The 21,753-nt window shown below is 46.4% G+C and overlaps 1 long non-coding RNA gene across 2 annotated transcripts; it reads left to right on the forward strand.

The window, feature by feature from the left end:
- The first annotated feature begins 7,211 nt into the window (after positions 1-7,211).
- On the forward strand, positions 7,212-20,976 carry LOC148776215 (uncharacterized). Of its 2 annotated transcripts, XR_016038596.1 has the most exons (5): positions 7,212-7,338; positions 7,841-7,918; positions 8,117-8,227; positions 18,089-18,187; positions 18,321-20,976. It is a non-coding gene; the product is annotated as an uncharacterized LOC148776215 (long non-coding RNA). The 2 variants fall into 2 exon arrangements; XR_016038595.1 differs by having other exon boundaries at positions 18,089-20,976.
- The last annotated feature ends 777 nt before the right edge of the window (positions 20,977-21,753 follow it).

Here is a 21,753-nt window from a genome sequence, read left to right on the forward strand (position 1 = left end):
GACACGACTGAAGTGACCGAGCACACACATGAGCACACTGAGTGTTTAGATGTACCAGGCCTCATCCTAAGTACTTTATGTTAAATATCTCACATATATTTGAACTTCACAACACCTCTGAATGGAAGACCTTATTAATCGCATTATATAAATAAGAATGTTTAAATAAATTGTCCATGGTCAAGTAAGCGATAAAGGCAGAGCTGGAACCCTTCTTATTTCAAAGTCATATAAAATTGTGGGTTATAAGAGCTTGGGGCAGTGCCTGGGGCTCATGGTAGGAATCTGAGAATTCAAATGTTAGAGTCCCCCTTTATTATCCTTCCTGATACCGGGCAGCTCAAAAGATATAGAACTATAATAGATGCCAAAGTTTATATTGGGAAATCCAATTTCTAATCCCAAATTCTTTCTCTCCACATCTCCCTTGGGATATTCTCTCTCGAATGGATCTGAAATCCATCAGTTTTCTTTGCTCCACCTCTACCCTTCAAGTCCAGGGGACTGTCCCTTGCCTGGATTCCCCGCATCTACTCTAGCCTTTCTAACTCGTAGTCCGAGTGAGTCTTTCAAAACACAAACCGAATCAGGTCTCTTTCCAGTTCAAACTCTTTAGAGAACCATTAGATAAATCAAAGTCTGAAAGCCACAGGATGTGCGCGGTTTGGCCTCCACCTGGTTCTTCAGCCACTTCTCGCACTGAACTTGCCCTCGGTCTCCTGGCCACTCATTGTCTTCTTATTTCCCTAAATATGCCATCACACATCTGAGTTCTTACCTTTCTTCTGTCATGTATCTGTATGATAACAAATTGTCTCCTCTGCTCCTGCGCGCCCCCACTCCCGCTGCTCTTGGTTACCTGACAAGGGATGGAACCCAAGCCCCCTGTAGTGGAAGCGCAGAGTCTTTGCCACTGGACCACCAGAGAAGTCCCTGAGTTGCCATTTCAATAAAAATGCCGCCTGCTGCTGCTGATAAGCTTGTTCTAATTTCTGTTTTTTACCTGAGACTCTCTGATAATCCCCTACAGCTTGCAAGGCTTAGGTCTGGATGGCTTTCCAGGCAAGCTCTGAAGCCTTGGTCTTTATGCTGACCCCAGACACAGAATTCACTGTTCTAATTGGCCTCCTTAACTCAGTAAGAAAACCCTGTCTGCTGAGTGAGGATTATCATCCTACATATGCAAATTTAACAAAATGGCCCAAGAATTATTAACTCAAAATATTGTCTACGAAGCACAGATTCGTGGCCATGACTGACTCTTTTCTTATATCAGAGAAGGCCCAGAAGTTTCTTCCAGTCTGTTTGTTCCCAGATAGAATGAATCTTCTCTTCTACCTTAAGGGCTCCTGTGGGGGCGAATGAGACAGGCTGCATAAATGGTTGAGTTCCTTGGTGAGAGCTAGTGTGTACATAAACATTACATGGCGAAGTTTGAATGGGAGTGTGTCATAAAGTCTGAAAGTCTGGCATCACCCTTTCAAGCATGCAGTGTTGCTCAATGGAGTGGCATTGTTGAAGTGACCCATTAAAAACCCATGAGAAAAACAAGGGGAGGGAAGATAGCTCCTGGGAGGAGGGGAGTGTAAAGCTCCATGAGGGATCACGGGTTCTTTACCTGTACCCTCTCCAGAGTTTAGCCCAATGTGGAATATATAGGAGCTGCGCAGGATAGAATGAGCTCAGGATCATCTGCCAAGGTTATCAGAGGTGATTGTGTGTTCGGAACAGACAACAGAGAATCCAGCCTCCGTGATGAGATCACCAGGGTACTGTGAAAGAGACAGTGCTTGGAAGAGGCGGCAGTTACTTCCCAAACCTGACTGGGTGTGTTTGGCCCTGTATTATCTGGTTAGGTGCAAGGCTGGCTTCAGTGAAGGGTTAAGAGGCAGTTCCCTGTGTGGTGGTCTGGACACCTCCACTTAAATATGTCTCCGCCCAAAGCTAGGAGTCCCACTTTTAGACTTCAATTCCTTTGTGTATTTTCCCCTGTTCAAATGTGAACGCCTTGTCACCCACGGTGAACTGAGAGGTTTTTTTCTTCCAGTAGAGCTTCCAGTGGAGAACCACACCCTGTCAGGTACGAGATGCAGGAGGAAAATCTGAGGAAGGCAGCCTGGGAGGGAACAATTTCCTATCTTTTCTGAGCCTGTGAAAGGGCGTCAGTGCCCAGAAGGAGCCCAGAAGGCAGAGGAAAAGGACAAGGAGGAGGTCTCACAGCCAAACAGTAGCCTGTAGCTTGGGGCAAGATGTGGCTAATTGTGGATGGGGATGGGGTGAAGGAAAATATGTCCAGTGAAGGAAATTCTCTGGTACCCATGAGGCAAATTTACAGTACGTTTAGTTACAGGCATGATTAGGAAAGAGTTTGGAAGCTATGGCTGTCACCACGATGGAAAGCTGGCTCCAGGTGCTTCAGGGACCAGAGATTCAGACTCAGATTCTACTTGGCTTGACCTGCCTTTAAGGTACGATTGATGTCATGTGTGTTGGGAAGGTTCGCTACCCCCCTAGAATGTTTTCCCCACTGCTCACTGATGCCTGACATTCCTTTTAATAGGGAGCTAAACCTCACATTGGGCTTCCCTTGTGGCTTAGCTGGTAAAGAATCTGTCTGCAATGCAGGAGACCTGGGTTCGATCCCTGGGTTGGGAAGATCCCCTGGAGAAGGGAAAGGCTACCCACTCCAGTGTTTTGGCCTAGAGAATTCCATGGACAGTCCATAGGGTCACAAAGAGTCAGACACGACTGTGTGACTTTCACTTCACTTCACAAACCTCACATTGGGCTATCCTGGTAACTCAGCAGTAAAGAATCCACCTGCCAAGGCAGGAGACTCGGGTTCTATCTCTGGGTCAGGAAGATCCTGTGGAGGAAGAAATGGCAACCCACTCCAGTATTCTTGACTGGAAGATCCCATGGACAGACCTGGCGGGCTATAGTCCATGGGAGCACAAAGTGTTGGACATGACTTAGCCACTATACAACATAAAGCCTGTCATTACAGAACTAAAGAGCAAGCTTTAAATGACCATGAGAGGGGAAAGAGAGAAGTGATGGTGTACATAACATTGAAGGAGACAAAGAAAGTCCCGTTAGCCTTGTCTTGGGGGCAGGGGTTTGTGATAGTGGTGTCTCAGTTCAGTTCAGTCGCTCAGTCGTGTCCGACTCTCCGCGACCCCATGAATCACAGCACGCCAGGCCTCCCTGTCCATCACCAACTCCCGGAGTTCACTCAAACTCATGTCCACAGAGTCGGTGATGCCATCCAGCCATCTCATTCTCTGTCGTCCCCTTCTCCTCCCGCCCCCAACCTTTCCCAGCATCAGAGTCTTTTCCAGTGAGTCAACTCGTCGCATGAGGTGGCCAAAGTATTGCAGTTTCAACTTTAGCATCAGTCCCTCCAATGAACATCCAGGATTGATCTCCTCTAGAATGGACTGGTTGGATCTCCTTGCAGTATAAGGGACTCTCAAGAGTCTTCTCCAACACCACAGTTCAAAAGCATCGATTCTTCGGCGGTCAGCCTTCTTCACAGTCCAACTCTCACATCCATACATGACCACGGGAAAAACCATTGCCTTGACTAGACGGACCTTGGTTGGCAAAGTAATGTCTCTGCTTTTTAATATACTATCAAGGTTGGTCATAACTTTCCTTCCAAGGAGCAAGCGTCTTTTAATTTCATGGCTGCAATCAGCATCTGCAGTGATTTTGGAGCCCCAAAAAACAAAGTCTGACACTGTTTCCACTGTTTTTCCATCTATTTCCCAAGAAGTGATGGGACCAGATGCCATGATCTTAGTTTTCTGAATGTTGAGCTTCAAGCCAACCTTTTCACTCTCCTCTTTCACTTTCATCAAGAGGCTTTTGAGTTCCTCTTCACTTTCTGCCATAAGGGTAGTGTTATCTGCATATCTGAGGTTATTGATATTTCTCCCGGCAATCTTGATTCCAGCCTGTGCTTCTTCCAGCCCAGCGTTCCTCATGATGTACTCTGCATATAAGTTAAATAAGCAAGGTGACAATATACAACCTTGACGTACACCTTGATAGTGGTGTCTAGGATGGTTTAATTCTACACAAGGCCAACCCCATGAAGAAAATCTTTTTTCCCTCACAACAGCCACCGAATCATTTCAGAATTTAAGGTTTCTGAGAATTAGAAGAAAACAAGACCTTCCTTTTAGACAAGTAACTAAGAGTATGAGGTGGGTGGGAATGAGGAGGGGGCTCAAATGCTTTTAATAGGTCTCAGACTGCTGCCTTTGAAATGCAGTACTCCCCTCTGCTGGCTGCAGTGGGGATAGCTCATCAAAACCAAAGATGACGGACTTCGTGGTGCTCCAGTGGTTAAGACTCTGTGGGGTTTTCCATCCTTGCTTGGGGGAAGTTCCACATTTTGCCTGGGTGGCCAAAAAAAAAAAAAAAAAAAACCTGCCAGAAAGCCAAAGATGATTCCCAAATCTTTTCCCCACAACCTGGGAAAGACTGAAGCATTTACTCTCCACAAGAGATGGGAGACAAAGCAAATGTGGGTTGGTTTTCCCACCACCGCTGCCCCTCAGAAATCACCCCTTAGAGTGTCTTTTGGGTTTGAATTTAAACAGGAATATCTAGCTTCTCCAGCCTAATGCTCGGCCAATTAGGTCCCAAACTCCACCCACCTGATCGCAGGGCCTTGGCCACCTCCCAGGGCCTCCCTTAGAGCCCGGGCAGTGCTCTCAGCCAGTGGAGGCACACGGTCTGGGGTGGTGGGCACCAGGAAGAGTCCACTGTGCCCTTCTCTCTGGCCCCTGGCCTGCCAAGGCTCTTGGCTAAGAAGGCCCTTTGAAGGGACACTCCTGCTGCCCTGCTGACTGGCCCAGGCAGCCCTCTGCTGTGCCTGCCAGTCCGGCTGGTGCCAGTTTCGGCACAGACTTAGAAAGCAGGGGCCCAGCAGAGATTGGGGATTTATTCAGCTATGCTTGTATGACCACATAACTCAATTTAAACGCTCATAGTTGCCTGGTGTTATGTTTGGGTATTAAGCTGCCTTGCTTAGGGACTTCTTTTCATTCTTAGGAAGAATTTCCCACAAATCAATTCTGAAATCAAAGTGAAACTTTCCTAGTATTTTCTATTACTTTGTTAACGTTTAACTCGGAACATGCTTTCCTTTTTCTTCAGAGGACTTCAGGCCTTTGCATAATGAAAAGTGGGTGCATATTCATCAAATCCCTTAGGCTGAGAAATGGAGCCTAACAGAAAAGATGTTCCCAGTACGGCTCTCCAGTAATCAGTGGTATTAAGTACTACCATGAAACTTCACCTCAGGTGGTGGGGGGCGGGAAGAAGGAAAGTGTTTATGGTTTATAGACCTTTCTCAAAGCACACTGGGAATCATGAAACGTGGGTCTGATTTCAGAGCCTGGCGAATGGAAGCATATCCAATGTTTAAAAACAAAATGCAAGTTATTACTTCTGACACAAGCAGTGAGACTCCTAAGACCCTGAGGTGCCTTTTGGCATCTGGAGAAAGAAGATGAGGTGGCAATCATCGGACTCTAAGATGTTCAACCACACTCATCACCTTTGCCAATGCTTTAATGTTACCGTGGGGAGTTTTGCGCCTCTCCAAACGCTAGTCTCAGGACCCATCTCAGCTCTGATAGGATCAAATGGGGCAGGAGACTTTGCTGAGGACCCAAGGCGAAAGATGTGTGTGTTGAGAATTGTAGCCTTAGGTGGGTAACCAACTATGGTTATGGTCACACACACTCAGAAGGGCTCCAGTCTCAAAAGGGTCTCACACTTAGGGTTAATGTTCTGTGGCCACTATCTTTACAGTTTTACCTTTAGTCACTTTAAGAATTATTCAAGAAGATAATTTTAGGAATACTTTCACCATTCTTTTTTTTTTCTTTCACCATTCTTAATGATGTTATCTTTGAATTTATGTCTTATAGGTGAAGTTTGATGGGACAGTGAAGCATGTACTCGGGCTTGGAGCCTCACCTATGCACAGTCTGCTTCTCGATGCCTCCTTGCCTCCCTGTGATGGGTCCTCGGCTGTCTGTTCCCTGCCCCCTGGCTCCCTGGGCCCTGCCTGGCTTCCCCCTCTCTGCCTGCACTGCCGCCGCCACCTGGGTACAGACCCAGGGAGAATTGTGGTTGAGCATGTGTCCTGCAGCTGTCCCTGCCCTGGGCTGGTGGTGTCACGGTGCATTGGACGGGTAGCAGCAGAGGTGAGCCTCTCACCCACTCCTGATCCAGGTACCGAGCATGTCCTGGCACAGAGATTCAATCCTCTGGGGCTCTCTCATTCACCCTGGATTCTTCCTGCAGCATGGCATGTCTGTGGTGGCTAGAGCAGAATCCCAGAACTGGAGCCATCATGGGGCAGCCCACCCCACCCCATCCAAGTGCCTGTGAGGGTCTGTACTCATCCTACAAATAACCCTGTGCCTGAGGAAGAAGCAGAACATTATACAGAAAATAAGAGTGGCTCAGTTGGTAAGGAATCTGCATGCAGTGCAGGAGACCCGGGTTTGACCCCTGGGTCAGGAAGATCCGCTGGGGAAGGAAATGGCAACCCACTCCAGTATTCTTGCCTGGAGAATTCCATGGACAGAGAAACCTGGCGGGTTACAGTCTGTGGGGTCACAGAGAGTTGGACACGACTTAGCAAGTAAACCATTACCACCATGAGAAGGTGAGGAGAGAGAGACCATGGAATTCACTGAAATATCTTGACCATCTAGAACATTTCCTGGTGCATAGCAGATGTTCAAACAACATGTGATGAATTAAAGAATACATTCAACAAAATCTTGACTATCTAGATTTTCTGGTGCATAGTAGATACTCAAACAATATGTGATGAATTAAAGAACACGTTCAACAGATTTTTATTTACTTCAGTTTATGTCTCATTGCACAGTGTGTTTCTCTTGAAGGCTGCTTTCTCTGTCAGGGTCTGAGAGAATAAGAGAGTAACTCATTTCTGTCTAATAATTAATGCAATTTTCCACTTAACTCATCTGAATCTCTGGAGAGTAATAAAGACTTGCAGTCAGTATAACCTGTATACCTTCATGCTCCAGGCTCTGTTGGCTCAGTTACTTAGGGCCTGTTCTGGGGAGACCAGAGTCACCTGTCCCCTCCCATTGTGGGTCGTGGCACTTGGCCCATTCCACAGTCCAGCTGGAGCACAAGGGTAGATCCAGACTGAGAAAGTGTGGACACACCGAGAGAGGATGGATTTGTGCAGATGCGGATGTTCGCTCACTGGTTCCCTCCACACCAGAGCAGTGTCCTGCAGGAGCCCCGAGGGGAGGAGTGTGTGCTGCAGAGGAGGTGGGAATTCAGGTGGACTCGGCTTTAAGGGTGGTGTTGGCAGGAAGAACATTCCAGGTGGGAAGAGCTGGCCAATTAGGGTGACTCTCAGGACTCTTACTTATAACGCTGGGTGAGACCTGATTCCTCTTCTTCCTGGGCACACTGACAACCTGGCTGAGGCATCTGGCCACCAGGCTTGGGGTTCAGGCTGCACAGAGAGGAGAGTAGAGCCTAGGGAACTGCAGATGAAGGGAGCTAGACTAACACAGAGAACAAACTGTGGTTAGCAAAGGGAAGAGGGAGGTGGGAGAGAGATAAATTAGAGGCATGCTATTAACAGACAAAAACTACTACACATCAGATAGATAAGCATTAAGGATTTTACTGTATAGCACAGGGAAGTATACCCATTATCCCATAATAGCCTATAATGGAATATAATCTGTAAAAATACCGAATCCCTATGCTATACACCTGAAACAAACACAATATTGTAAATCATGTATTTATTGTTGTTTAGTCACCAGGTCATGTCCAACTCTTTCGTGACTCCATGGACTATACCCTGCCAGGCTCCTCTGTCTGTGGAATTTTCCAGGTAAGAATACTAGAGTGGCTTGTCATTTCCTACTCCAGGGGATCGTCCCACCCCAGGGATCAAAACTGTAAATCCTGCATTGGCAGCGGGATTCTTTATCACTGAGCCACTAGGGAAGCCCTAAATCAACTATACTTCAATTTTTAAAAATTGAAAAGAAAAAGAGCAAAAGCATGTTACCTCTGCCTATCTCTACAGATTGTGTCAGCAGCTGACTCCCAGGAGAGCAGAGGTGGAAACTAGCTGGCATTATCAGCTTGCTCCAGAAGCCCACGGCTGAGCGTCTTGCCTTCCAGTGCTAATCCAGGGGTGAGTGCGAGTCCTCACTGGAAGGAGAGCCTTCAGGACACGGGCACGGTCCAGCTCCCTGTGCTCTGTAACCACGAGCAAGACCGGAGCAGTACTGTCCTCTCAGCAAACAGCTGGGAGCACACAGATTTGACAGGAGTGGAAGGGATTAGGAGTCTGGTCCCAAAGAAGGAATACTAAAGTAGGAAAAGTTTTCCTTAAAAAGACAACCCTTGGCTCCCACCAAATAGGGCTTCTCTCAAATCTTGCCTTCCGAAGTTGGCTTCCTGGCTTAACTGTGGCCGGTAATCACCGAGAACCTAAAAGCAATTCCTCATTTGAGAGTCAATGGGTAGGTTTTTTTTTAAATGAAAAATGAAAATTACAAAGTCCCTCTTCTTTCTGTTTGTTAGGACCAGTTCTGTATGTTTTTCTAAGAACTTTGCAGGAGAAGTCAATATCTTCTTAGCTCCGAAGGGCAGACCTGGAAAGGCCTTGAAGACAGAGAAAGAAAAACAGAGGACATAGTGGCTTAAGACTTGGCACAGGCAGCTGGGGGCTGGTTAGCTGGGCTGGAGAAAAATAGTATAATAATCACGGCTTGCATTGTGATTCATGTTTAATCTTTGCTATTGCTACACACGTTATAGTATAGAGACCATGTACAATGTGTTCAAGACACACACTAGCTAGGCATAGCTAGTGGTCAAACCTAAAGTCTGATTCCAAGATGCCAAGAGGAGAAGCCAAGAATCCAGACTGTGACCAGCAGTCTAGGCAGCGAGGCTTGTGAAGGAAGACAGGACTATTGTTGGGTTACAGAGCTTTCTGGTTCCTTTACTCAGGAAGATTGGGAGTTTCATAGACTAGTAAATTCCCCTGCACATTGAGTAGTTACCTTTTGGCAAGTAAAAACATTAAAAAAAAAACTCTGCCAACATCATTTCATAAAATAGTAAAGTAAATGTAATTTCAATGCAAAGAAGGAAACAGTTGCAGAATAAAGGCCAGACTTTAAGTTGAATAAATCTCCATTTGTAAAAGCCTCCCTCCATTGTCCTTATTTTTCTCATCTCACTATGAGTGTGTGCTAAGTCGCTTCACTCGTGTCCGACTCTTTGTGACCCCATGGACTATAGCCCACCAGGCTCTTCTGTTTATGGGATTCTCCAGGCAAGAATACTGGAGTGGGTTGCTATGCCCTCCCTCTAGAGGATCTTCCAACCCAGGGATCGAACCCACATCCCTTATGTCCCCTGCACTGGCAGGTGGATTCTTCACCACTAGCGCCAACTGGGAAGCCCACTGTGGGCTGGTGAAAAGGATCTCATGGATGCTACATGTCTCAGGACCCCCATCTGGGACCACTACAAGGCCTTGTTTGATCCTCATAAAGTAGGCAAAGAAGGCAGAGAAAGTCTTGCTAACCTTCAGTTTATTAATGAAGAAAACATAGTCCAGAGAAGTTAGGAAATTTGTTTCAGGATGTACAGTTAAAATATGGCAGGTCCAGGCTGCAAACCCAGGTTTTTAGACTTCAGGTCCAGGGGTCCTTGCTTGCGTATCTCAAGTCATTAACCAGATGAACTGACTGCCCAGCAGACTGACTCCTGTGTGAGGACCTGAACGTTCAGAAGGAGAAAGAGGGCATTGATAAGTGTGGTTTCCATGGATAGGGCTCAGATGTGAGTGTCTCTAGCTGAGAGGCAGTCTCTGGCCTCAGGACAACACGAGAAGCCCTTTCAGGGTAAGGAAGGAGTGTATTTTCTCTTCTAGCCCCAGGCTCACCTTACCACAGGGCTGGGCACACAGGGCTGGCAGGAAATCCTTGCAGCTTAAAAGCAAGAGTATGGCTTTGAATTTAGCAGGATTTTACTGTGGAAAGTAGAGAGGAAGAAAGGAAAGGGAAAAAACATCTCAGACACAGTTTGATAGGATGCTGTTGGGAGGAGAAGAAAAGGGATGGGCTCTGGAAAAGACTTGATAAAGGTCCCCTGGGCAGTGATGGGCAGAGGGAGGCAGCAAGACAGGGCTTGTCTCCGCTAGTGTTCGGGGTAGGCAGGGTGTGTGGGTGGATGGCAGAGGCAGGAGAAATGAATGTGGTTTCCCTCTGTTCTTCTGATCAAGGTCACACTACTGATTATGGCTCCAGCGCCTAGTGGCCTGAGCTCTGCCCACTGCTTTAGTGTTACCACCCCCACTCTCGATTTCTGGGCACCAAAGTTCTCTGTGAGATCCCACCTCAGAACCTTTGAACATGCTGCTCCTGCTTCTGGGAATGCTCTTTTTATAAAACCAACACTGATTAAAGCCTATTCATTGATTGATGACTTCCCTGACTCCTGTCTACCAGGTGGAGGGCTAGACAGACCAGAGCCACACTGGCCCACATTCAAAAGCAGTGAACACCTATTTATTTTTGGCTGCACTGGGTCTTTGTTGCTGCGTGCAGGCTTTCTCTAGTTGCAGTGAACAGAGGCTCCTCTCTAGTTGTTCTCGGGCTTCTCACTGTAGTGGCTTCTCTTATTGCGGGGCACAGGCTCTAGGGTGCATGGGCTTCTCAACTGGCACATGTGCTTGCTTCCCCCTCGGCACATGGAATCTTCCCTGACTAGGTATCGAACCCATGTCTCCTGCATTGGCAGGCAGATTCTTAACCACTGGACCACCAGGCAATTCCAGCAGTGAACATTTAAATACATGCTATATGCACAGAGCCTAGGGGTAGCCCATCAATCAGCAGGGTGCTTGTGAGGCCCATAGGAGCAGCAAGGAACACACTTCATCTTGTCTTGGGTGGGGTCAGCACCTTGAACCTTTCCTTCGAGTCTGTTACAGTCTGTAATTATGTATCCGATGAGGTTATTTCTCCACTTAATAGTCAGCACCTGAGGTCAGGGCTTTTTTTCTTTTTCTTTGTGCTGACCATTGTGCTGCTGCTGCGTCACTTCAGTCGTGTCCGACTCTGCGTGACCCCATAGACAGAAGCCCACCAGGGTCCCCCGTCCCCGGGATTCTCCAGGCAAGAACACTGGAGTGGGTTGCCATTTCCTTCTCCAATGTGTGAAAGTGAAAAGTGAAAGTGAAGTCGCTCAGTCGTGTCCGACCCTTAGTGACCCCACGGACTGCAGCCTACCAGGCTCCTCCATCCATGGGATTTTCTAGGCAAGAGTACTGGAGTGGCTCGCCATTGCCTTCTCCGGCTGACCATTGTAGCTACGGCTTATCCCTGGAGCCAGGGGCCTGGATGGAGCCTTCGATGTGTTTGTTGAAATGGAATCCTTCCTGCCTTGTTTTCTTTGAGGGCTGCCTGTCTGTGCAACTGGCATTTTGCTTTCAACTCATAAATCTCGGGGGTCGGGTGGGAGGGCTTGGAGGTCATGTCTAGAAAACTGTTATCAGGCTACTGAAAGTTGCCTTTTCTTCCTCGCTAGTGGTTCCCACTAGGTTTGAGGTCCTCTCATACTGGGGACAACTGAGCCTGTCACTTGCTGGTGAGCATGAAGAGTGGGCTCTTGTGAGAGGTGTGTGCTGGATGGGCCTGAGTTGTCAGCTCTGATCGGGTAGGACTAAGAAGACTTCTAACCTGTGGGGTGTGAGGTGGGTAGGAGCAGGGCCCTGGCACCTGGAGGACCTGTCATTCCCCATTTAGCCACCAAGAGGCACTGTTGCTCCATGGGGAAGAGCCACGCAGGTCTGTGCTGGCCCTGTAAAGCAACCAGGTTCAAGCGATGACATCAGCTGGTATTTCCTGGGCACCACTGGGTTCAAGCGATGACATCAGCTGGTATTTCCTGGGCACCACTGGGTTCAAGCGATGACATCAGCTGGTATTTCCTGGGCACCACTGGGTTCAAACGATGACATCAGCTGGTATTTCCTGGGCACCACTGAGGTGGTAGGCAGTGAGACTGATCCAACTCCATAGTCATGAAACAGGTATGATGAAATCTATCTTACAGATGAGTGGAGGCATAAACAGGATCAGAGAGATTAAATGACTTTCTCAATGGACAAGTCAGAATTCAAAGCCTGACTAAATCCAAAACCCAGGGCCTTCCTGCCCCTCCCCTGCCCTCCTACTCCCTCAGCCACAATGCCAAATCTCATCAAGCCTGTCCACATAGCAGCCACCTACCAGGGCTGTTGCCCACAGCACAAACTTCTTTCAGTTGACTCAGTTTAGTCAATTCTGATTATCCAGATTAATACAGGGGCCACTGACTGGGGTGTAAAATTTTAAACTGGGTTATTGAAATGCTTTATTTGAATCCAGAGACCATTACTCTGTGTGTGAGTTTAGGGGCTGAGGGTAGTGAGGGGGTGCGGACAACGGGTTTGCTCATCCAGAGCTCTTCTCCTGTTCTCATTCTACAATCCTCCTCCTCCATCCCCACCAGCCCTCACATGGCTGTCAGAAAGCTTTACTGCAGATTTGATCAGATGCCTGTGTCACTATCATCCTTCTGTGGCCCCTGTAACTTCCAGGAAGAAGTCCCATTCCTTAGCCAGCACCCAAGGTCCTTTTTTCATGAGCTGGAATTTTCCTTAAGCCCCCCACTCACTCACAAGCACATGCCCTTAGTCCCTGAGCCCTAGTGCCTCAAGGGTGCCAACTCTCTGAAGTAAGCAGGAACAATTAGATTTCCCACCAGGTGGTTGGGGAGCTGAAATGACGCCTGCAAAGCTTCCAGCACCGGGCTGACTGGTTAGCAACTGATTAATATTCCTTGCCTTCCTTTTCTCAGTCCTGGGAAATGTGTAAGGAAAATGCAGCCTGCAAAGGCAAATTTAGGTGTATAACGAACGCTCCACGTGGTGCCATCCCTGGGTAAACATTTGCAGACCCAGGCAAATGTCATCAGGGTGGTATTTTGCTCAACCTGATGCTAGGGAAGGTATTTCCTGTACTGTTTTTTTCTCCTGTGCCCATGGTGCCCAGCTCCTAGGTGATTCAAACACCCTCTGAATGCTAAACTCCTTGAGGGCAGGAGTAGGGCTGTGAACCTCAAAGTATCTTTTTAGGCCTAAATAACACCAGGTCTTCACTGGTGTCTCCAAGAATGCTAGTTGGCCAATTAATTATTGACTAGGTGTGAGCAAAACTGGAGGGATGGGCAGGTTATTTCAGGGCATCATTATCTGAAACAGAAACGGCATTGTTTTCAGAGGCTGTTGAAGCCCGGAAGAAATACAGTACTTTCTTCTTCCTGTTGCAGAAGCTGGTGGTTGAAAACCACAGGGCTTCTATTTTTTTAAATTAATTTTTATTGGAGTATGGTTAATTTATAATGTGTTAGTTTCTGCTGTTCAGCAAAATGCATCAGTTATATACATACATATATCCATTCTTTTTTAGATTACTTTTCCATATAGGTCATCACAGAGCATTGAGTAGAGTTCCCTGAGGTATACAGCAGGTCTTTATTAGTTATCTGTTTTGTATGTAGTATTGTGTATGTCCATCCCAATCTCCCAATTTGTCCCACACCCCTTCCCCACCTGGTAACCTGAAGTTTGTTTTCTACATCTGTAACTCTATTTCTGTTCTGTAAAAAAGTTCACTTGTACCATTTTTAAAAATGATTCCACATATAAGAAATATCATATGATATTTGTCTTTCTGTAAATGACTTACTTCATTTCATATGATGATATTGCAGGGACTTCCCCAGCAGTCCAGTGGTCAAAACTCAATGCTTCCATGGCATGGATTCGATCCCTGGTTGGGGAACTAAGATCCCACATGCCACACGGCCAAAAAAATAAAAACACTACACACACAAGACAATCTCTAAGTTCATCCATGTTGCTGCAAATGGCATCATTTAGTTCTTTTTTATGACTAATATTCCTTTGTATATATGGACCAAATCTTCTTTATCCATTGATGGAAATTTAGATTGCTTCCATGTCTTGGCTATTGCAAATAGTGCTGCAATAAACATTGGGGTGCATGTGTGTTTTTGAATTATGGCTTTCTCTGGATATATGCCCAGGAATGGGATTGTGTGATCATATGGCAGATGATAGTGGCATCACTGACTCAACGAACATGAGTTTGAGCCAGCCTCGGGAGATGGTGGAGGACAGGGAAGCCTGGTGTGCTGCAGTCCATGGGGTCGCAGAGAGTCGGACATGACCGAGTGGCTGAACAACAAGAACAATGGTAGCTCTATTTTCAGTTTCTTAAGGATCCTCCATACTGCGCTCCATAGTGGCTGTACCAATTTATGCTCCCACCAACAGTGTGGGAGGGTTTGCTTTTCTCACACTCTCTCCAGCATTTATGGTTTGTAGATATTTTGGTGATGGCTATTCCGAGTGGTGTGAGGAAATACTTCCTTGTAGTTTTGATTTGCATTTCTCTAATAATTAGTGATGTTGACCATCTTTTCATGTGCTTTTTGGCCACCTAAAACCAGTTTTTCTTAGGGCTTTAGACTAAGAAAGCCATGAGTCTGAACAATGGGTGGCTTGATTTGAGCACACTTGGCTGGTTCGGGCACCCACGCTCAGATGAGGACATCCGCAGGACCCTCTCCTGGGGTTTTGAGCATCTGCAGGTAGCCTCAGCCCACCTTCTCCTCCTATTTCTCAGTTTAATATTCTTATTCTGAGATTCAAAGAGATGTAATTGACCCTTAGACAAAGCCCAGGTTCCACAAACTCTAAACAAGGTAGACTAAGATTAGGGAACTCAGCCTCTTCCGGGAAGGGTCCTACAGGATCAGACAAAAGTGGGGATTCCGCAGCCCAGATTCGCCTGACTACAGCCAATCTCAGTCTCACCCTCGGCTTCCCCCCATGCACTGCCACACTGAACCTTCCTATTCTGTGTTTGCATGTCAGGTAAATTTTCTAATCAGTAAGCATTTGCCTACTCCTGTACCACGACTTAAGGCGACTTTGGTATTGGTTGGTCTATTGCTCCTAATCTCAACTCATCAAATGCCGTTTGAACACTGTCAACACGTTATATGTAGATTTTTCTTGCCTTTAGTTGTTTCAGTAACTGTTACATGGCATTTAAACTATCTGGACGGTCTTCAGCATGGAGAGACCTAGAGACTGTCAAACTGAGTGAAGCAAGTCAGACGGAGGAGAAATATCATATGGCAGCCCTCATATGTAGGTCTGTTTTGTAAGCTCATCTGTATCATTTCTTTTTAGATTCTACTATCTGGGTGGTCTTAAATACTTTTCCTTCTTTAGAACCACAGGAAAAACTGATTGTTATTATTCTCTTGAGAGATGGGGACTCTCAAGGGATCCATCCAAGGTCATCCTACAAGGTAGTGATGAGAAGGACCTCTGGCTCCAGCAGCCCTCCCAGGGAGAGTTCTGTCCATGCTTTGTAGTAGCCCCCACAGGGTTATATTAATTATATACAGCACATATATGTATATTAATAATATAAAGGACATATTAATATATGGTTGATGCAGCTGGCAAAGATGAGGCAATTGTTGAAACTGGCACATGTGGTCAGGTGGGTAAGGCCAGGGACAGCGGAGCAGGCAGGGATCTCTGGAGAGAGAGGTTGCTGAAGGACTGAGATTTCTGAGCCCCCGAAAAGCTCCCCAGCTCCCAAATATTAATATCTTCTCCACCACGTGAAAGTTTCTTATCAAGAAATAAAGCCTTGAAAATCCCAGCTCTGCTCCTTATTGGCTATGTGAACTTGGGCAGCACACCTGGTCTTTCCAAGACTTTGTTTAATCATCTGTTAAATGGAGATTTAAATAACACCAATTTTATAGAGTCGTAAGGATTAAATGTTCAAATGGGCTTAGCAGCTGCCTCACTCATATCACTCAACAAGTGGCTGCTACTGTATATGGACAGATGGGGGGGCAGTTGTGGGGTTTTTTTTGTTTTCCTTTTGCTTCTCTGGGTCTTTAACAAATTAACACACACTGCAATGGCAAGCCACTCCAGTACTCTTGCCTAGAAAATCCCATGGATGGAGGAGCCTGGTAGGCTGCAGTCCGTGGGGTCGCTAAGGGTCGGACACGACTGAGCGACTTCACTTTCACTTTTCACTTTCACACATTGGAGAAGGAAATGGCAACCCACTCCAGTGTTCTTGCCTGGAGAATCCCAGGGACGGGGGAGCCTGGTGGGCTTCCGTCTATGGGTCACACAGAGTCGGACACGACTGAAGTGACTTAGCAGCAGCAGCAGCAGATGTTATAGTACAAAAAGATGCTTTTTAATAATAAAAAGTATAAATATCTAGGGTCTTTCCTGGTGGTTCAGTGGTTAAGACTGTGTGCTCCCATTGTAGTGGGCATGGGTTCTATCCCTGATCAGGGAACTAGGGCCCCAACTGCTGTGTTGCATAGCAAAAAAACCCAAAAACCAAATTTATACTGGAATGTAGCCTTACCAGGTTCCTCTGTCCATGGGATTCTCCAGCAAGATAACTGGAGTGGGTTGCCATGTCCTTCTCCAAGAACTTAAGTAAATGAGGGCAAAACATTTCCAGAGAGAAATTGGTAGGATGGCAAGCCACTCCAGTACTATTGCCTAGAGAATCCCATGGATGGAGGAGCCTGGTAGGCTGCAGTCCGTGGGGTCGCTAAGGGTCGGACACGACTGAGCGACTTCACTTTCACTTTTCACTTTCACACATTGGAGAAGGAAATGGCAACCCACTCCAGTGTTCTTGCCTGGAGAATCCCAGGGACAGGGGAGCCTGGTGGGCTTCCGTCTATGCGGTCACACAGAGTCAGACACAACTGAAGTGACTTAGCAGCAGCAGCAGCAGCATTTATTGAACACTTACTATGTGCCCGATAGGCTTCCCAGGTGGTGCTAGTGGTAAAGAACCCACCTGCTAATATAGGAGACATAAGAGACACGGGTTCAATCCCTGAATCAGGAAGATCCCCTGGAGGAGGGCATGGCAGCCCATTCCAGTATTCTTGCCTGGAGAATCCCATGGATAGAGGAGCCTCGTAGGCTATAGTCCATAGGGTTGCAAAGAGTCAAATATGACTGAAGCAACTTAGCACGATACAGCATATACCTGACACTGTGTGTATTTTTTTGTTTAGTTTAAATCATGATCACAGCAAGTCTATCAGCCAGGTGTCATTCTATCAGTTAAGTGTCATAATCCCCATTTTCTAGAGTGGGAAGCTGAAGCTTACCTGAGTTTTGTAACTGCCCTAAGTAAAGAACCTTCCTGCCAACACAGGAGATATAAGAGATGCAGGTTCAATCCCAGGGTTGGGAAGATCCCCTGGAGAAGGGAATGGCTATCTACTCCAGTATTCTCTCCTGGAGAATCCCATGGAGAGAGGAGGCTGGCAGGAGTCCATGGGGTTGCAAAGAGTTGGACGTGACTGAAGCGACTGAGCCTGCAGGCATGCAAATGCACACAATTAGTTGGGAATCTAATCCAGATCTCTCTGATTGCAAAGTCTACAGTCTTCCCAACAACTTTTCTAGTTAACTGAAAGGGTAGACTGGGAATGAAAGGAGGGTGGGGTGACTGAGGGAAGGAACACGGCAAGCAGGGAGCCAGGGGCACTGGACATGGACAAAAGTTCAGTAGCACAAAGGATGGGAGGGAAAAGCAGAGAGGAGATGGAAGTATCTCAGAGCCAAGTTGCCCAGTTTCACAAATGTTCATAAATGCTCTGCCTCATTTCAGGAAGGTTAATGTCTGCAGCTGTGATGATTCTGTTTAATTTTTATTTTTTATTTAACAACCTCTCTTTGCAAAGCTGTGAATGCAGGCAAGGATACCTGTGTTGCTAGCTTTGCAAACCAGTTATCAGTCACAGTGGATTGCTGGGAGTGGGCAGGCTGGCAGTGTGCTGCGTGATCGGCCCAGCCTTGCTCACAAGTCATTTTTATTTATTTATGCAGGATCTTAGTTCTCCGGCCAGGGATTAATCCTGCACCCCATGCTGTGGAAGCATGGAGTCTTGGATCGCCAGAGAAGTCCAGTCAGTCATTCAAAGCTGTGTGAGGTTCTGCAGCAGCCTCCTCTATCTCCTCCACCCTTTCCCATGGGCAATCCCTTCATTTCAGCTCAAATGAAGGCCCAAGCTCAGTGTTTTCTTGTCAGTTCAATTTCATTTAAAGTAAGTTCCTTTAGGTTTCCGGTGGCTCTGTGGAAAAGAATCTGCCTGCCAATGCAGGGGACCCGGGTTCCAAGATCCCTGGTCCAGAAAGATCCCACATCGCGCGGGACAACTAAGCCCATGCACCACAACCAGTGAGCCAGCGCTTTGGAGCCCATGCTGGCAACAGGAGAAACTACAGCAATGAGAAGCCTGCACACCACAATAGAAGGTAGCCCCAGCTCGTTGGCAACTAGAGAAAGCCTGCACTCTTCAACGAAGACCCAGTGCAGCCATAAATAAGTAAATAAAATAGTGATTTCCAAAAAAAAAAAGCAAAAATTAAGGCATTAAAAATAATAATAAAGTTCTTTCCAGGTTAGGTTTAATTGTTCAAGTTGTTCTTTGCTTAAGAGTGTGCAGCTGAGGGGCTACTAACATCCAGAATTTATCTGGATTTGTACAAAGGCATGGCATGGACAAGCAGCATCTGTGGTCACATCACAAGTTTATGGATTTCCTTGAAACTCAGAACTGACCCATCGGTTACAGGTATTCAATGGAACAAGCTAAGTTGTTCATGTTTCTGCCATCCTCTAGAGAGGTCAAGTGACTGGGCCAGGGTAATATGTGTGCCAAGAGAGGACTAACGCCTGGACTTTCTGATTCCCAAACCCAGGATGTCTCTCCTGAACCACTTCCTAATATCTTGTCACTTTTCTCTACCTAACGAAACAGAAGAGTTGGAAGAAGAGGGTGATCCCTGTGGGTAGGAGGCTCCCAAACCTATGCCTGTTGATGCTGAAGTCTATCAGGCCTAAGGGCAGAAACTAAAGGCCTGAACTAAAGGGCAGAAACTAATTCTGCAAACCCAGGGAAGCTACTGGAGTCTAGGCCCAAGAAGCAGGAAGGGAGCTTCAGAGAGGGCAGGTGTTAGCACATCAGGTGGAAGCATATGTCCCCTGACCCTGAGATCTCAACCCTGACTGGACACTGAAATCATCTGGGAGCTTTAAAAATGCTGATGCCCAGGCCCCTGTTGCAGGGAATGGTCTTAGTTGGGGTGGTTGGAGATATTTTAAGAGTTCTTCAGATGATCCTAGTATGCAGCCAGGATTGAGAATCATACACTAGCCAGTGAGCTCCTGGAAGAGAGATACCCTAGCCTTTTCATCTCTCATCCCTCACATAGTAGCGCTTGGAATAGAAAGGCTACACACAAGTGTACAGAATTGGAAAGATCTAAGACTGGTGATACTGAATGATGGACAGCTAGGTGACAGATGATTGTAAAAAATGGGGCTGAAGAAGATGTAGTGAAATGGAGGCAGGCTGATTCTTATCCTGAAAAATAAAATAAAGACATATGTAAGTGAAAAGGACTGGAAGTTTAAGCATTAAAAGGTTAATATTGGTTATGTTGAGTGGCTAAGTTATGGGGGAGGGTGTGTTTGGAGCAGAATGCCTGTGTGAATTCACGTCAGTCACATGTAATTCAATCTCTCCACGTCACTGTGCCTCAGTCTTCCTATCTCTAAAATGGACAATAATTGGGCAAAACTACATCATAGTTTCGGAGAAGGCAATGGCAAGCCACTCCAGTACTCTTGCCTGGAAAATCCCATGGATGAAGGAGCCTGGTGGGCTGCAGTCCATGGGGTCGCTAAGGGTCGGACACGACTGAGCGACTTCACTTTCACTTTTCACTTTCACACATTGGAGAAGGAAATGGCAACCCACTCCAGTGTTCTTGCCTGGAGAATCCCAGGGACAGGGGAGCCTGGTGGGCTTCCGTCTATGGGGTCACACAGAGTCGGACACGACTGAAGTGACTTAGCAGTAGCAGCACATCATAGTTTATCAAAGAAAAACTGAGACACAAGCTTTAGAAAAGGAAAGGAAAAATTTACTTGTAAAGACTGCAAGAGTCTTTGCTATGTAATTTGCTACAGCAACTAGAAAAATAGTATAGCTACCACACTTATATTAGTCTGCTCATTATTGAAAAAACACCTTTTCGTGCAATGCTCATATTCACAAAGGTCAGGGTGTCTTCAGACATTAAATAATTGCTTTTGTTAAGGAGTCCAGGTTCACAAGAAATAATCAAGATTTTATTCTTTGGGTATCACAACCAGTCAAGTTTTTTTGTTTTGTTTTTAAGTTCTGTACTTATTCAGTTGGTTGTATTGGGTTAGTGGTGAGGTCTTAGTTTCAGCACAGATCTGCATTATGGGATCTTTCATTGTGGTGTGTGGTCTCAATTGCTCCAAGGCATGTGGGATGTTAGTTCTCTGGCCAGGGATTGAACACACATCCCCTGCATTTCAAGGCAGTTTCGAAACCACTGGACCACCAGGGAAGTCTCAACTAGTCAGGGGTGAATCTGTGGTTATTTTGGTTTATTTCAGGGTGCAAAATGTTTTGTGTTTTGTTTTGTTTTGCTTTGCCTGACTGTGGTGTAGGCCATATTTCCTGATTTTGGAAGCACAGTGTTTTTTTGCTTTTCCATGTTGTTATGGGCATCAGTAAGTTGGTACATGTAAAGGCACTTAGAACAATGCCTGGCACTATTAAATTTTCTATGTGTTAGCTATAGTGTCTTTGATTTTATGTGTTTATTCTAAACTTTCTGCAGAGAGCAAGCATAACCATTTCCCCTAATTCAAATGCTCACTTACATTAAACATCACAGAGGCCAGTTAAAATAGAAGAGCCCCAAGAGCCTGAACCCGGGCCCCAAGCTTTCGCTGGGCCCCAGATTAAAGGCTGCAGCTTAATCTCACCTCCTTCCTGGGCCTGCAATTCTTGTTTCATCCTTCTAGCTGAGAACCGGATCCCAGCATCTGTTATTTCCTCTCTTTTTAATGAGAAAATTTTGTTTTAGAGAAAGCTGATGAGTATGATTGGGAGTTAGATAACCCCAGACTGGAGCAAAGATGACCAAGGTCTCATTGGGTCCTAAGAGGAAAGGGCGAGAAAGAAACAGAGGAGGAGCAGCTATGTCAAAGGACACGGGTCAGGGAGGGAGCCGTGAGCAGGAGTGGATTGGGGGTGGTAACTGGAGCCTCCTGCCCAGGGATTAAGAAGCAGTAATGTCCACCAAAGAGGCAGCTCAGTCATGGGATTCTGATGTGACCAGTGCATGCAAAAGCCAAGAGGCTAGGGACTTGGTTGCAGGATGTCTGGAACCTGGCATGGGGCTGGAGGTGAAACATCTGGGCTTTTCCTGGAAGTTCATTTATTCGTTCCTTCATCCATCCTTCATCAATCATTCACTGATTCCAAAAATATTAATTTAGCATCTACTATGTCCCAGCCCAGGCCCTGAGGCTCTAGCGGGGGAACAGATCAGTCAGATGAAAATCTCTGCCCTTAAGGAGCTTGTGTTCCAGTTGGGGGAGACAGATGGCAAGTCAGATAAACAGGTGTGCTCTGCAGTAGGTTAGATAGTGATGCGTGGAAAAA

Source organism: Moschus berezovskii, chromosome 11 (assembly GCF_049115385.1).
Source record: "Moschus berezovskii isolate FMDL1 chromosome 11, NW_MosBer_1.0, whole genome shotgun sequence".
NCBI lineage: Eukaryota > Metazoa > Chordata > Mammalia > Artiodactyla > Moschidae > Moschus > Moschus berezovskii.